Consider the following 15,755-nt stretch of genomic DNA (forward strand, 5'->3'; position numbering starts at 1 on the left):
GATTAGCTTTGGAAAGGACTGCAGTCCATGCAAATGAAAAGGTCTCTGTTGGCTAAGTTGCTGCCTTTTTTTACAAAACTTTACAAAAAAGATACAGCCTACATTTTCTTCTGATTCAGCTTCTGAGCCAGCTAATGACTAGTTAATATAAATCCATTTGCTGTACTGCCAGTGCCAAACGTACTCATTCACTTGTGAGCGCCCTGAAGCTATAGTCCACGTTGCTCGAGGAGGCTCCCTTTTTGGAGGACAGACAACTTCAAAGTGGAGACATCTCTGTGAAGGCTCACAGCAAATCTCACAGCCCCTCTGGCTCTTTGATCTGGAAAGAGTTTCATCCGTGCAGGGACTCAGCATGGGGGTGCGTCACAGCAGGGAGCCAGCCATCAGCCGTACGGGACTGGGGACTCGTTTTCCTGGGAGAACAATACAAGAAAATCAGAGTCTCACTGGGAAAGTATTTCTCAGCTCTAGAGAGCCCATTTTTTGTTTATTTAGCTGTACATCATGTTACATTCTTCAGAAATGCAATCACATCTAAGCAGAACGAGCATGGTGTCTTCTCATCTCACATAGCCTTTCATGCTGTGTGAGACTTGCAAAAAGATGGGAAAACAGGGTGTGAAAGTTACCTGCAAGTATTTGCTCACCTAGAAGATAAATATTGGCAAGTCTGTCATAAAGCAATGCTTCCAGAAATAAAAAGCATTTGTTTTGCCTTGCTACTGGAACAGGAGCCCGGGAGTGAAGAGCTAAGGGGAACCCTCAACTACTGTCAGCTTCAGTGACTTCAGTAACAATGTCAGGCAGCTGAGGGTTTCCCAGACAGGTCCTTGCTCTCTGTTCTGCTGCTGACTTACTGTATGGACAGTCTCAATTTACTAATTTGTGAAGAAATGCCTGCAGCAGTGTTGACCAACTTGCAGTGCTTTTTCTCATTAATAATCAGCAGTTCACAAAATATTTGAACATCGTACTGGAATAAAGCACTAATAGTTTAGGGTAGTTTTTATGTGGTATGAAAATAAGGATGTTAATGGTTCTGTTTCGGATCAGTCTTCCAGTTAAAATGAAAAGAATGTGCACTACCATCCTTCCTCTTAGGACAGTCAAATGTATTCACCTCTACTTAGAGAAAAAAAGTCATGAAATAACCATAAATTGCTTCAGCAAATTACAGTCTAGACTTGCTGATTTGTTTTAACAACACAAGATATCAAACCCATATGCAAGCATTATTGTAAACTGCTGTTCCTAAACGCCTGTAAACGCATTGTCCTGTAGACTAAGTATCACTGCAGCCAAGTAATTACTTAGATTTAATGTAGAATTTGTAACAGGAAAGGAGTATTCGCTGTGTAACTTGTAGTAGTCTGGTTTTTCTCTTCCCCTGACATCTTTAGACAGTGTGGCTGGGTCGTCACTATCATTTGACAGCAATGCAGCTTGCAGAAGATGAGAAGGCTATTTGTGGTTAGGTAACACCGACACAGACAGTGAGCTGTGTACCTCGGGAAGGAAAATGAAACAGGAGTCAGGCTGCATTTAATTTTTAATGCTTTTTTGTGGTTGTCTAAGTTTATCTTTATAACTCGTAGTACCCACAAGATGTACTCATTTCCTTCAGAACAACAGCTGTGGAACGCATGGAGGATTACCTTTGCCGTTTCCCCACAACTGAGCTTTGTCTCCTTGGAGACTGTGAAAGCTGCCATTGACTACAGCGGTCTCTTTTCCTTTGATAGCTGCGGTGTTCAGCCAAGTACATACACATCAAGTACAGGGCAGTCACAAATTCATAATAATTTCCAATGCAAATAAAATGTATACGAAATCTTTGCTTTTCATGGGCCAAAGGTTTTTACAAACTATTCATTATAAAACAGATTGGTAGCAACTCTTCAAGATTTCCAAACCTAGGAATCTAAAGCTGAGGGCAAAGTCCTCTGATTGTATTGTACCTGTGATAGTGGCTTCTTGGGCTGGAACTTATTGGTTGCATCACCAGCTAGTTAATTTTGGAAAGTGGAACTACTAAATGCACAGAGTAACTGAGATACTGAATTTCCATAGCAAATTAGTGTCCCGTAGAGTTCAAAATGAAACAAAAAATTTCATTAAAAAAAAAATCAAATAAATCTGTTCCCTACAAGTGAAATATTGCAAAAGTGCATTGTAAACATGGAGCAACTGCAACTGAAAACACAGCATTACCCCTCTCCCATCCAGTGCAGTGTGGATTTTGTGGTATGTGTTTGTTCCCCTGCACACATTGCTCTCACAGAATACACAGGCAGAACAATGAGGCCAAGGTGATATTGTAACCACGCTGCGTCTTGTGCATTCTGACCTTTTAAAATGTTTTCTGTGTAGTTGAGCATTGAGCTCCTGCAAGATTTTCCACCCTCTCCCCCAGGATAAGGCAACAATCTGGGGGAGAAATTTGTTCTGAATACAGCAACGAGGCATTTGCAGTCTTCTTTATACAATTGCTTTTTCAGTCTCAGCTTTATCAAACTCAGCAGATAAATAATATATGCCCTTCCCATTTCCTATGTGAGATCATGAGTGAAGAGGTGCTTCTTGACAAATGTCCAGCGAGTATTTTCAGAAGTGATTTCTCAGTCAAATGTAACCGTTATAGCTGTCTAGTCAATTTTGCAGTGGCATCTCAGTTTTCAAACTTCAGCCAAGTTTTCTCATAGCTGTGACTAAAGAAGTTCAGTTAGAACTTGCTAAGAGGACAAAAGAGCTCTTTTTCTCTGCTACAAATTACTTCAACACAATTTTTTAACCTTCAGAAAAATAAAAGGTGATGCCTCTCAAACAGGGAAGGAAAAAAATCAAGACATTTTGATAGTCTGAAGAGAGGAATGTAAAATAAAGTAAGTATGGCACAAATCCTAAGGTCTTTGCTTTGAATTATTACAGACGTTTAGGTACAACTTCTTTTGGCATCCATGGGATGTCAATACTCTTTTGGTTCTCCAAAGGATTTTGGGCAGATCCTCTCCTACAGAAACAAAACACATTTGTGTTATTGAATAAAGGTGGAAAATGAGAACAGTAAAAAGGCACTGGTAGAATATCAATGCATACTGAGTTTGACCTAGGTTAGAAAAGTTGCAGTTACGTTTGCTAAGAACTTGTAGCATTAACTGTCTGTAAAAATACAAGCAGTAAATCCACACAAATTACAAACAAAGAGTTACAAACAGCTCTCATACCATCTTTAGCTGTAATTTCTAAGGAATTTAGACATTCCTTGAATTTTACAGTTATGAAAATGTTCATTTTCTTGTTTACTAGCAGGACGTATCCATACAGTAAACCACATTTTATCTAAAAATTGCTCACTTTAATACGGGTTGGACGATTTCATGTGAACTCCCTGCAAATGTCTAAATATATTATTCCACAATTTCATTAGTACATAAACTGTGCTTGATGCATCAGAATCACAGCAGAACAAAGTGTGATCCATAGGATGACCTAAGAAACTATTTGTGCTGGTAATATACTATATTCTCTCTTCATAACAAAAATATGGAATACAAATTGTCTGAGAGGTAAAAAAGAGCATACTGTACGGCTCTAGATGATTTAATATTAACACTTTGGGTGATACTAACACGTCGCCCCTTGCTTCTGGCTTACTGGAAAAATATATTGCAGTATATTGCAAACTCTTGCAATTTATAGAAATAGAAATTAAATTCATTGAGTAGGATCAAGTCCAGTAAATTCGGGACCAAATAAATCCCACATATTATCTGTGGATCTCTTCAATACACTGGTGAACATCAACTATTTCATGAGGTCATACTTACTAGTTTGTCATTAGATTGTAAAACATTTTACCTAAACTGATAGTAAATGTAAGCCAAAATAAATACCGAGTAAAATGAAAGATGATGCTGAAGTTAATGATAAATCCCCTTCATCTCATTCTGATTTTCAGAAGTAAAATATCTTTCAAGCAACAGCCTGAACTACTCGGTTGAGAAATGATCCAGTGACAACACTTTGTGTATGGTGAGGTTCAAAGTAGTTACTTTTTTGACAACTTTTTAACATTTTTAGTCCAGAAATAGTTCGTGGTTCATGTAGTGGAATAAGTTCTTGTTCCTTTCCACTTAATGATCCCGGGGTTTCTAGCAGTGATAGCTTTGAGAAGAATGCTGTGGTTAAAACTTTCAATTGCTTTACTAATACATCTCTGGTACTCATTGCAGAACTACTGTGCAATTGAGGGGAAGACAGTAACAACTATTATTTTTAGCAGCCATCTATTTGCCAAGCAAAATGCTGATGACTAAATAATTTGTTTCACATGTACAGGTCCAGATTCTGCTTGTCTTTTGCAATCAAATCTCTCCTTGATGCGTCTAGGAGAACTGAGAGTGCAAGCATAGCCAATTCATTCCCCTAAACATTGAAGGACATATTTTTCTACTTTTCTGCCCATTGAGTATGAATATAACCTGGAAATAATATTTGTAGGATCAGTCACAGAGTAAAAAAAGATTTACTGAAAGTGAAAATTTTTCCCTTAGATTTATAACATGCTTGTATAAGCAGAAAAAATATTAAAACTACGAATGCTCAAAAAAATAATTAAAATAATACAGTGATGATCCATATGATCATCTAAAAGCAAGAACGTCACAAATCCACTGCCACTCACCAGTCAGTATCTGAGCTCAGAAACTGATTGCCATTCCTTTGATCTCTGCCATATCTCTCAATTTACATGTGCTGGTGGTCTCATTCACTCTTCTAGATGGTATCCAATGACTACATCTAGGTGAATAAATCAAGCACTGTTCCCAGGAGCAGGATATCAACTGCATCTATTATTGAACTGCCAGAATAGTCCCTGAGGTGGCTGTGTCCAAGGCCAGCTAGCAATATCCCAAGTAATTTCTGGGGGGCAATTCAGGAAGAGGCACAGGCCAGAAACCGTTGCAGTTCGGATGCGGCCACCATGTTTTGGAGGACAAGATTGTTTAACAGTAGAGATGCAGACCATTCAATGCCAGTTTACTTCAGTTGTTCTGTGCACATGGATTTACTTGTATGGGCATGGCCACTGAAGAGCACAGCCTCTGAGACCTAACTCACAGTAAATGCAGGTCTTTCACCAAGAATTTCAGGATACAGGATATGACAGATCAAATAGCATCACCTGCAAGCATGAGCTTTTTCATATTACCGGAGAAGAACATGAAGTTTCAATAACCCTCTTCTCACTCTACACATGGTCTTTCACCAGAAAGTTCTTGCACCCTGGCATCTGGGTTTGAGTTCAGGTCCTGTGATTCATTCACTAGAGGCAATTCCAATGTAGGAGTATCATGGAGGTTTTTCCGTCCTAACCTCCAGATGTTTATTATTATATTTATAGGTGATCTTGCCATCAGCTCTCACTTCTGTTTCTATGATGCCAGTTCTTCAAGAGATGTTATGAGTGTAAATGACAACATAGCATGATTTCTTATGCTTGAGAGGGGCTGTTAAATGTATATATTCACCTTTTTCCTCTTGCCTCTGGAACTAGGCTCAAGACATATGCACAGTTTCTCTGGGTTTCTACAATAAGCAATTTCAGCACATAAGCTGTGTTTCTCCCTGGTCAAAGTTTCCATCTGCAGCTTACTTTCAGAAGCTGGGAGACAAGCAGTTGTTTTGCAAGGAAGGACTGTTGACGTCAAAGCTGTGTTTGAGGCAGGTCTGGAGTGCAGCTTGAGATTCTAACTTCCATTATACTTTGGCCCTTTTGTGAAAAGCTGTAGTTAGAGAAAAGGTATTTGATTATTTTATGTGGTTATAGAAGTGTTTGGGTGCCCTGGTAAGTCTAGATTCATAACCACTCACAATCATTCAGAGATACTATGATTTAAGACCTGGAGAGGAGTGAAGCAGAAATTTAAAAAATGGCCATATGCAATTCATTTTGGTGTCCTTCAAGGATGTTAATTTTTACAGATCCTACACCTACTTACCCTTCTCTAAGACACATCACGCATTTTTGCATTCACTGATGCCTGTTCCAAAAATCGTAGTTCCATGGAACAGCAAATGAGTTATTAAAAAAAAAAAAAAAGCAAAGGAAATATTTAGTTAAAAAAAGGCAATAGAATTCATCATTTGACTTAAAGGAAAAATAGTGCATTTTTAACTCATATTTCTAGCACAATCTATATAAAACCTAGGTAAGTCTTGGTTGTGTATTTGTTTGATCCTCTCAGAATGGTATTCATGTAATTAATTTTTTATTACTTAGGACTCAAAATGAAAGTAGCAGGGCAGTCAGAGACTATGCCCTCGAATTTCCAAGGAAGTTGAATGTAAGTTTACACAGTTTTGGAAAGACATAATATTCACTTCAACTCTGTGCTACTGGCCTTTACCAAAAACTACTGAGATGTGACAAAAGACCAAAGAACTGCCTGCAGATATGTTTAAGCATAAGAGGTAGCTTCTTAGGGAATTTATCAGCCTCTATACAGAAAATGAAATAATATACATCCATTTGTACAGTAGCTTGCAAGGAAGTATATGCTATAAAGTGCATTATATCAGCACCTCATACAATTTGTTATTACTGCAACTGGCTGCTACAAAGCTGGGGTTACTTTAGCATGGTGTGAAGTTTAAGAGGGTAGATACCCCTCTGATTTCCGGCTGTGCACATATGGTAAGCAATGTAGAAACTAATTATACCACATTTGGGAAGCATACAGGATCTCTTCCATAGGTGCATAGGGATTCATCAACTGCTCTCAGGACTTAATGCAGGCAAACTCTGTTGGACAGTTGAGTGGACCTTGATAGAGAGAAGTCTCTTCTTTGTAATACCAGGGCCTCATCGTAGAACAGGCAGGAAATTTGGATTACCGGGGGTCCATTTTCATCCTCAACCGATGTGGTTATCACTGTTACTGCTCTTGTGGAAGGAAAAGCTCTGCAACTTTTAAATTTGCCATTGTCAAATATTTTATTTCCAAAGAGAAATATTTCTTTTGAATCAAAGAAACTTAAAACTTAGTTTGCCAATACCTGAGTCCCTTAACTAAGGACAATGCCAGGCAGACAATAGAAGGAAGGAAATACTGGACGGGGATTCTTGTTTTTTGCGGTGATTGTTGTGGGTTTTTTACTGGTAAGACAGAGAAGAGAAGACAGCAGCTGCTAGAGAAGTGGAAGAGATATGGAAAACTGCAGAGATAATGAAGATTATCTGCACACAACAGTTGTGGGTTGAAAGTTACCATTAAGCATTCAACAGCAGTTTGTGCCATATCGGGTCATCTGATAGGCAACAGGGAAAAGAAGATCCAGAAGTGTGTCTGGAGTCCACAGTGAAGTTAAGAGAGGCACATAATGGAAAAGAGGAGAGGAAAATCAAGATTTACCAATATGTATTGACGAGAGGATCTGAAAATCTGATATGTGAGTGGTAACAATAACCCATCATATGACCAGAAGGACTACACAGAAGAAAAAGGAGAATTATTAGTGCATTTCCTTCATGGTAGAATGAAAAAGAGAAACAAAAGATGGAAGAGAAAGGAGATTCTGTATCAAGAAGTAGAGAAGAAATACGGTGGAAACAGTCAAGGGTCACAGCTTAAGTAGGAATCATGATGACATTTAGGACATCATCAGAAAGACCAAAAGTCCGAATGATGCTCAGAAAGCTGAGAGAATAGAAAAAACAGATCTTAAGATCCATCCTAAGAAAAGGAAGGTCTGCCTTACAGAGGATATGCCCTTGTTAGAGATTAATAGGTGTGCAGAGGCAGAGAGCAGAAGGGTAGAACCAAAAGGTGGGTGCAGTGTTAGTTTCAAGCCTCGGAAGAGTAGGCCAGCAGGCAAAAGGATCCTTGTGGAACCAGAAAAAGTGCACAACCTATTCTTCACTTTGGAAGTTCCATGGCAAGGTTCCTGTTACAACAGATGTGAAATAACTGTATCATCTTAAAGAAAATATTCACGGAAGTGCTGTAACTCAAAGGACAAAAACGAGTCGTGTGGTAAGAAGCAACGACAACAGATCCATCAGATGAATTTCTTAGAATGTGGACCAAATGTTTGTGAGGCAGGCAGATGGTCAGAGAGAAGCTGAAAGACTTTGGCGAATTTTCCAAGATGTTCAAGGCCAGAAGATCTGGAGCACAGTGACAAAATGTAAGATTTGGAAAATCCATTGCCCCAGATGATCTCCTGTCCCTCCTGTCCCTCAGTAAACCTACAAAGTCTACCCATCACTCTGGTACTGAAGCATACAAACTGGAGGGCTTATGCCAGTAGAAGATCATGACCTGAAAGCCAATCAAGACTAGTGTCTGTTCTTGAAAAACCCTTGCGTGTATTAGTACAGATTTGTGATGCTGTTTTAAAAGTTGTTAACCCCTGAGTGATACATACTGGAGTCTGGCTTTCAGAGAGCAGGGCTTACAAACTGCAGTACGGTTATAGATGGCACAAGTACACTCATTATTTACCTTTTCACCAAAGAAGCCAGTGAATAAGTGAACCATAAGAGGTTCTGTAAGAGCCCAGAGGACCATAGAGCAAGCTTCTGGGCACCAACCTGGGAGGCACTGGCAAGATATACATCTGTATTTGGAGCAGGTAAGACACACAGACCCTTGGCCAAGCTGAGATCTTTATTCTTTCTCACTAATATTCTCAATCGGGTACAGGTGCCTCCTGTTATTTTGAGGAATTTCATCTAGTTTCTCCTGCCAGGACTTAAGAAGTCACATATACACAAAGTGCATCCACCCAGTGCTTACTATTACAGCCTGTAATGGTTGCAGAATGGTGGTGGATTATCCACTGGGAAGGCTAGAAGCAAGAAAGCATGGTTTCCCGAGTCACATGAATGCCGATATTATAAACACTGTACATATGATGGAGACCTGCTTTACCTTTTTGCAACATATGGGAAACTGGAGGTAATTTTTTTTATTACTGGAATAATATCTGGATATTGATGAACTCATTAGCTGATTTGAAAATTTGGAAAGGGCTCCCAAAGGCAATGCAAGTCCTAATGAAATTAGGAAAGTCACACTGAAACTTTAGTGTATAATAATTACAAATTTTTCAGGATCACTTTATGGTCAATAGCATTTTTATAGCACCTTTTGTTATTGAAATTCTTCACATTATTTTCCTCTTACTTTTTCTGCCTTCCCAGAAAAGCATGAGAAGGACAAAAAGTGTTTTACAAAAAGCAACACCACCTGTTTTATTACAAGAAATGCAACACATGTACTTCTTTCTCCTCTGCATATATACACCAAATAAATACAGCCCATATGGCACTCTGAGGATGTATGTGTTCACATTCATGCCACACATAGTTATCCTTTCAAGAAGTCACCTGCTTACTCACGTGCTATGTTGCAGACTGGAAATGCTCCTACTGCAGCAATACTGCACTGAAGAAGATGCTGATCTGTAGGGCAGATGTTATCCCTGATAAATTCGAAGTCTGGTAGTGTATCAAATATTGATTTTTCTGCTGAATTAAGTATTGATTTAATTGAAGCTTTTTCTGCTGGCAATTTTGAGATCATGGAACGCTATTTCTGAGGCTTGTAAATATTGCTTGGTGGTTTGTAATACTTCAGTAATGTCTTGAGGCTTTCCGTTTCATTGCAATTGCTTTTACAGCAATAAATTGTTCAACAAAACACTGAATTTTATTAAACTGGCAAAATATGTGATAAAGAAAGCTAAACAAGCCCACAGTCAGCTGTGCCAAAAGCAAACAAGTGTTTTCTTTTAAATGCTAAAATAATGTGCAAATGAGGCTTGGCAAAACCAAAATGCAGAATAATTCCAAAACTGAAGTGTGTATAAAATTAAAGTTCAAGAGAAGAATAGTCACACCATCCAGCTGCAGTTCACTACAGAAGGGATTCATCATTCCACGTGTAAGGAAATCCTGAGCCATTTTTTTTCTATCCTTGGCTACAGCGTATTGTTCCTTCAATATGGTTGCTGAGCTGCTTCAGCACCCATGGAGTGACCATCAGGGCTCATCCCCTGGCCATCTGCAGCACCAGTGCCATATCCATGTTGATCGGCAGGCAGCTCACCCCACAAAATCCCATGTGCTTTCAGTGTGAAATGAAAAGAATTCTTTCAGTGTTTTGTTTTAAATTAAGTACATGCAGTTTCCCCTCCTTTCCCCTTGTGTCCTGTCTTGAGTATTACAAAGCTACAGTTCGCATTTTACGATTTTATCATGCCTACACATATCCGAGATAGGTAATTCAGAGGTGAATGCTGGAAGGCAAAGCACCTTGTTTTCTTCTTTTTCATACCAATAATACAGGAAGTCATAGAAACATTAACTCCATCCCCTAATGCAATCATTCTTATTTTGTCTGTTCTTAATACCCTTCAGTGACGAAGGCTCCATGATCTGCCCAAGCAGTCTTTTACAGCACATAATGATCTTCACCATTTTTCCTCCCTTGGTGTCCTATCTTGGTGGATAGCAATTTTCCTGTAAGCAGGACACAGTTATGGCTGATATAAAAGATCTCTTTCACTAGTCAGGGCTCCATTGCTGTCTTTCAAGCTGATCATCCTGTTGCAAACATAAATATTTAACAAATTCCTGGCTAGCAAAGCATGGTGGCACTTCACATCAGGGAAGACCTTTCTTCAAAGACACTCTTTTAAAAGTGAGGTGACTGCAAAATATACCCATGAACAAAGGGGGCATGATTATTTCCTTAACTCACTGATTACTAGAAGTATAAAAACTTGCAAATGTCACTTCTTTACAATGGTGTGAGAAAGAAAGAACATCACTGGGGTGAAGAAGTCTCTCAGGAACTTTTTGTTGAGAACTTTAATGACTCACTCCCTAAGAGAGAGAGAGATTTGCTAAAAGCATTGTTTCCTCTTTCCCATTTTCAGTGGCTGTAGCAAGGCTCAAGCAAGGACAGAAGATACTCCTCTAAGGAGAATTCATCTGACTAAACATAGACATTGTCAATGAAGACATCTGCAGCTGAGCTAGATCTCTCGATTCCCTTTACAGTTAATGGAAAGAAAAGAGTTGCTTTTAGGTTGTGATTTAGCTTATGCCTTGGACACCTACTTTTGGAAGAGATGCACCCCACAAATGTGTAATTTACTCCGCTGAGTATAAGCTGAACCTGAGATAAATAGCTTGTATATAGACATCTTGACTGTATGCATTTAAAGTGAGCCAAACCCTTCTGCTGCTGACTTTTAACATGAACAGTTTCCATGGAAGGAGTCATATTATTTGCAGGCAAAATCACAGCCTTGTTTTGATTAACTTTTTTTCCTGAAGCTGCAGTCCATTAACACTCACTCATGCAGATTGTAATGATGTATTGTATATTCTTTTAAAATCTTATGTAACAACTCTAGTGTGTAACAATGCCATGGTAATTAGAATCACAGTTTAGATTATTACGAGGCATTTTCTGCTTGACTGTGCTTTTAAAATGTTATTTCTCTCATTTGGCCGCCATGCTGCCAAGGATGTGGCAAGGTGGGGGAGATGTGTAAATCATCCACTGAAGTTTCTATCCCAAATCAAAGCTAGTGACACCCCAGGAAAGTCAGAATCCTCCTTAACTCTGTTTTTGTTATCAATCCATGAGAAAACTTTCTCCTCTTTTTGAAATTTTTCTTCCAAAATCAAGCAAAGAGGGCAGAAACTGAGACTGCACAGTAGCTCAGGGTACAGCTGAGCCTGCACTACCAAAAGCATCTGCAGAGAACCTCCCCAGGCCATCTCATGGAGCAGGTTCGGAGCACGCAGCTCTGTGCTTGCTGAGGGATACCTGCTATTGTAGTGTCCATTTTCCACCACTGCTCTTCTAGCCTGCTTCTGCCTCCAAAAAGAAGCCCCAGGCTGAAGAACTGGATGAAGCAAACAGTGAACTAGCAAGTATCTAATTCAGGTTTCTGTAGCAGGGTGTGTAGTCAAGGCATTCTTGGCCCTCTAATGAATTTCTTCTGATTCCTAGTTGAGCTATTTCATATGTTTAGTGTGCTCATGGCTCTGGTAGAAAAAAATGCAGCTGAGGAGGCTGCTGCCAATACTGATGTGCATCACTACTGCAATGGTGGTGCTTGGTGTAGCTCCTTCAGACACACCTCATCTTTTGGATACAGACTCTATTTTTCTAACCAGTGACTTGGACTGTGAGAACAATTGGTTGGACTGGTAAAACAGCAGCCAACTGGCAGTATGGAAACTCATAAAGGTTGGCCAAGCAGCCTGGAACAGTTAGTAAGAAAAATGAGGGGTTAAATGACAGATACATTATCATTATGCTTCTAAGAAGTCAAGGCAGGAGAAGGGCTGAAATACCTAGAAAATCAATGTTGAAGTTTGACACCTCACAAACCTACCCTAATTGCAGCAGGACGCGGCAGCGTATGTTGTAAGCCCCGCATAAAACAAAAGTGTGTGAATACCGAATAGCGATACGGCTAAAACCAGGAATAATGACTTTCGAACTGGACAATTAGATTGGGCGTGAATGGGGGTCAAGTCCTTTGTTTCGCTCTAGAAGTTTAGGTAAGTTACATCAGGTCCCTCTATTTTTATTTGCTCACCTCTAATACTGAGATGAGAAACACGTCAATGGAGGCTTCTTATTTTGCTCTGTATGAGGAGATGCCTTGCTCAAGGAACAGCACAGAAGTAATTTCTGCCTCTGCTGAAGTGAGAAAGGATCAGCTCAACAAGCTGTCACTGTCATTTTGCCTCGGCAGGTATGATAACCAGTCCCTGTTTCCACCCTGGTTTACCTTTCTTTTTAATGGTAGAAACACAAACCACTGTATCCATGAATAAAACATGCTGCCCTACAAAGGGATCATTTCCCCTCCAAGTCGAGTGAGTGTCCTGAGAAAATCATCTCAGGAACATCGCTAAAATAACGAGACATAGCTGAACACAAGGAGAGAACTTGGAAAAAGGAGCAAAGTTAATAAATAAGGACTGGGGAAAAGCACAAGAGAATTCTTTGTGAGACAGACATGTGGTTCAGAAATAAGATTTTTAAATGGTCAGGATGTCAAAAGGGCATTAAAAAAACATTCTGAGAGCAGACTTCAGCCTGGGGAGAGCGCTGTAATTCCCTTAACTTCAATACAATTTATTTCAAGTCAGTCAAAAAAGACCCCAGATGTATATGACACAGTACTGCAGCTATGAGGAGATGCGAAACCGGGCTGGGAGCTGGAGAGGTGAGCACAGGAGGGCACATCCCACCCTCTCAGCCGCAGCCTACGGGCATGTAGCTGCCCGCGGTGGCCTCCGCCACCCTTGAAGGCAGCACCCCAGGGACCTGCTGAGCTGCAGCCCCCCACCCCGAGCCCTCCCTCTGGCTCTTCCCCACCCGCTTCCCCTCCAGCCAATGGCTCGGGAGTGCTGGCACATCTGCTGCCCAAGGAGAGGAGCCCTCTCCGGTCCACTGCTCCTTGTCCTCATTTCTTGTGCAAGAGAGAAGTACTCGTCTTGGCAGGCACAGTTTAGAGTACCAAGCCGTAGAGGAAGTGCTGTTCAACTTAAGCAGATTGTTAACCTTGTCAATTCATCAATCATAGAATCATAGAATCATAGAATGGTTAGGGTTGGAAGGGACCTCAAAGATCATCTAGTTCCAACCCCCCTGCCATGGGCAGAGAAATCCTCCACTACACCAGGTTGCCCAAAGCCTCATCTAACCTGGCCTTGAACACTTCAGGGATGGGGCAGCCACAACTTCTCTGGGCAACCTGTTCCAGTGCCTCACCACCCTCAATGTAAAAAATTTCTTCCTTATATCTAACCTAAATCTATCCTCTTTCAGTTTAAATCCATTGCCCCTTGTCCTATCACTACACAACCTTGTAAAAAGTCCCTCTCCAGCTTTCCTGTAGGCCCCCTTTAGGTACTGGAAAGCTGCTATAAGATCGCCCCGGAGCCTTCTCTTCTCCAGGCTGAACAGCCCCAACTCTCTCAGCCTGTCTTCATAGCAGAGGTGCTCCAGCCCTGGAATCATCTTTGTGGCCCTTCTCTGGACTCGTTCCAGTAGCTCCATGTCCTTCTTATGTTGGGGACTCCAGAGCTGAACACAATATTCTAGTTGATTTATATTTCTTGTTTTCCCCAGCTTTCCGAAAGTGTCTCCTCTTTGTCTTTTTTCATGGCACGCCGAATGATGTAATTCTGGCGTGTTCTCCATTTGTGACTGTCAATAGCCAGGAAGATTTATAGCTCAAGAATACAACACTTCTCCAGCTACGGTCTCCTCTTGTCCTTCAGTCTGGTAGTCAGACAGAGGGAACTGATTTTAAGTTGACTGTAAACGCTAATGCTGAATTACAAATTCAAAATGTTACTGCTTTGTTACATGCGTTCCAGTATATAATAGTTTGTGCTAGTCAAAATGACAAGGAAAAAACCTCCAAATTTCTCAAGATGAGTTAAAAAATTTTTACTTGGTGTTTATTATTTGTGGTGATTTGCTGTGATAAAACTTAAAAACGTGTTAAAACATTCTCCTCTCTGTATTACTCCTCATAGTAATCCCTTAAAGCAAATTTCTTCATTTATTTGCTTACCTATTTTTCTTTCATGTTGGGAAATGTTAAACTTGATGTAAGAAAATATCTGGAGTTCCAACATTGATAAATGAATGCCGAGTAGGATCAAGCTCAAAGCAGCAACATTAAAGCATAGAGACCTTAAATCACATGATTCAAATTTCTTGAATTTTCTATATTTTTCGTCCACTAATTTACCTTCTGGGACTGAACTTTACCATCGCTACACAAGTTAGTAGTATCTGTGAACTTTCCATGAATAAAATGAAGTCTGTCCATACTCCTGCACAGTGGGAAAATCCATCTTAACTAGCAAATGAGCCATTTGGTTCACACGGAAGGCAAATTAAGACTTTATTCACTCACAGTATACACAGATCCTATATGAGTACATTCTTCCTTGCGCCACAACTGTTCCGGAGTTGTTTTCTCCTATCTCCTACCTAGTTGGAGGATGCCACCATTGTGACATTACTAAACTAACCTAAACATTACTGAACTAAAATAGATTCTAGACACATTCTAGAAACATCCTGTTAGGTGATGAGCCTAAATTTCTCTGTATGCCCCATATCTCATGCACAGCATAGACTTCCACATGTTGCTGTACTGATAAGCTGTAAATAAAATTCTTACATTCTTCTTCCTTGGTAGGTGTTACTTCTCTGAATTGTAATTCTGAATGAATTATTATTGAACTGACTGATGGGTTTCATAATATGAGAAAGATCTTTTAATAGGAAACTGAGTGAAAAAGGATATATTTTTTTTTAATTTCATTTGGTAATGTGTAGAACAAGCTTTGATACCTACAAAAAGCTTATGGTCAATTTTCTGCATTTTAAAATAGTTCCCTCAAAACACCTTGCATTTATCATTATTATGTGAGATTTGGATCACTACCTTTCTGGTTGGTTCCTGCAGAAGTGGCACAACAGCAAAACATGACAGATCCAGAAAAGAGATTTTGTATGACTATTGCCTTTTTAAAGCATTTTAAGCTTTATTAGCAAAACATTTTCAACTTTGAATTAAGCGATGGAGCTCCTTGGCAGTAGAAAACAGCTTTCAAAACCACTTGTTTAGTTTCCAAGAAGAAAAAGCTTAATACCAAAACCATTTCTGTTTCCAAGTATAACAGTATC

This window comes from Tauraco erythrolophus, chromosome 3, assembly GCF_009769465.1.
Source record: "Tauraco erythrolophus isolate bTauEry1 chromosome 3, bTauEry1.pri, whole genome shotgun sequence".
Classification (NCBI taxonomy): domain Eukaryota; kingdom Metazoa; phylum Chordata; class Aves; order Musophagiformes; family Musophagidae; genus Tauraco; species Tauraco erythrolophus.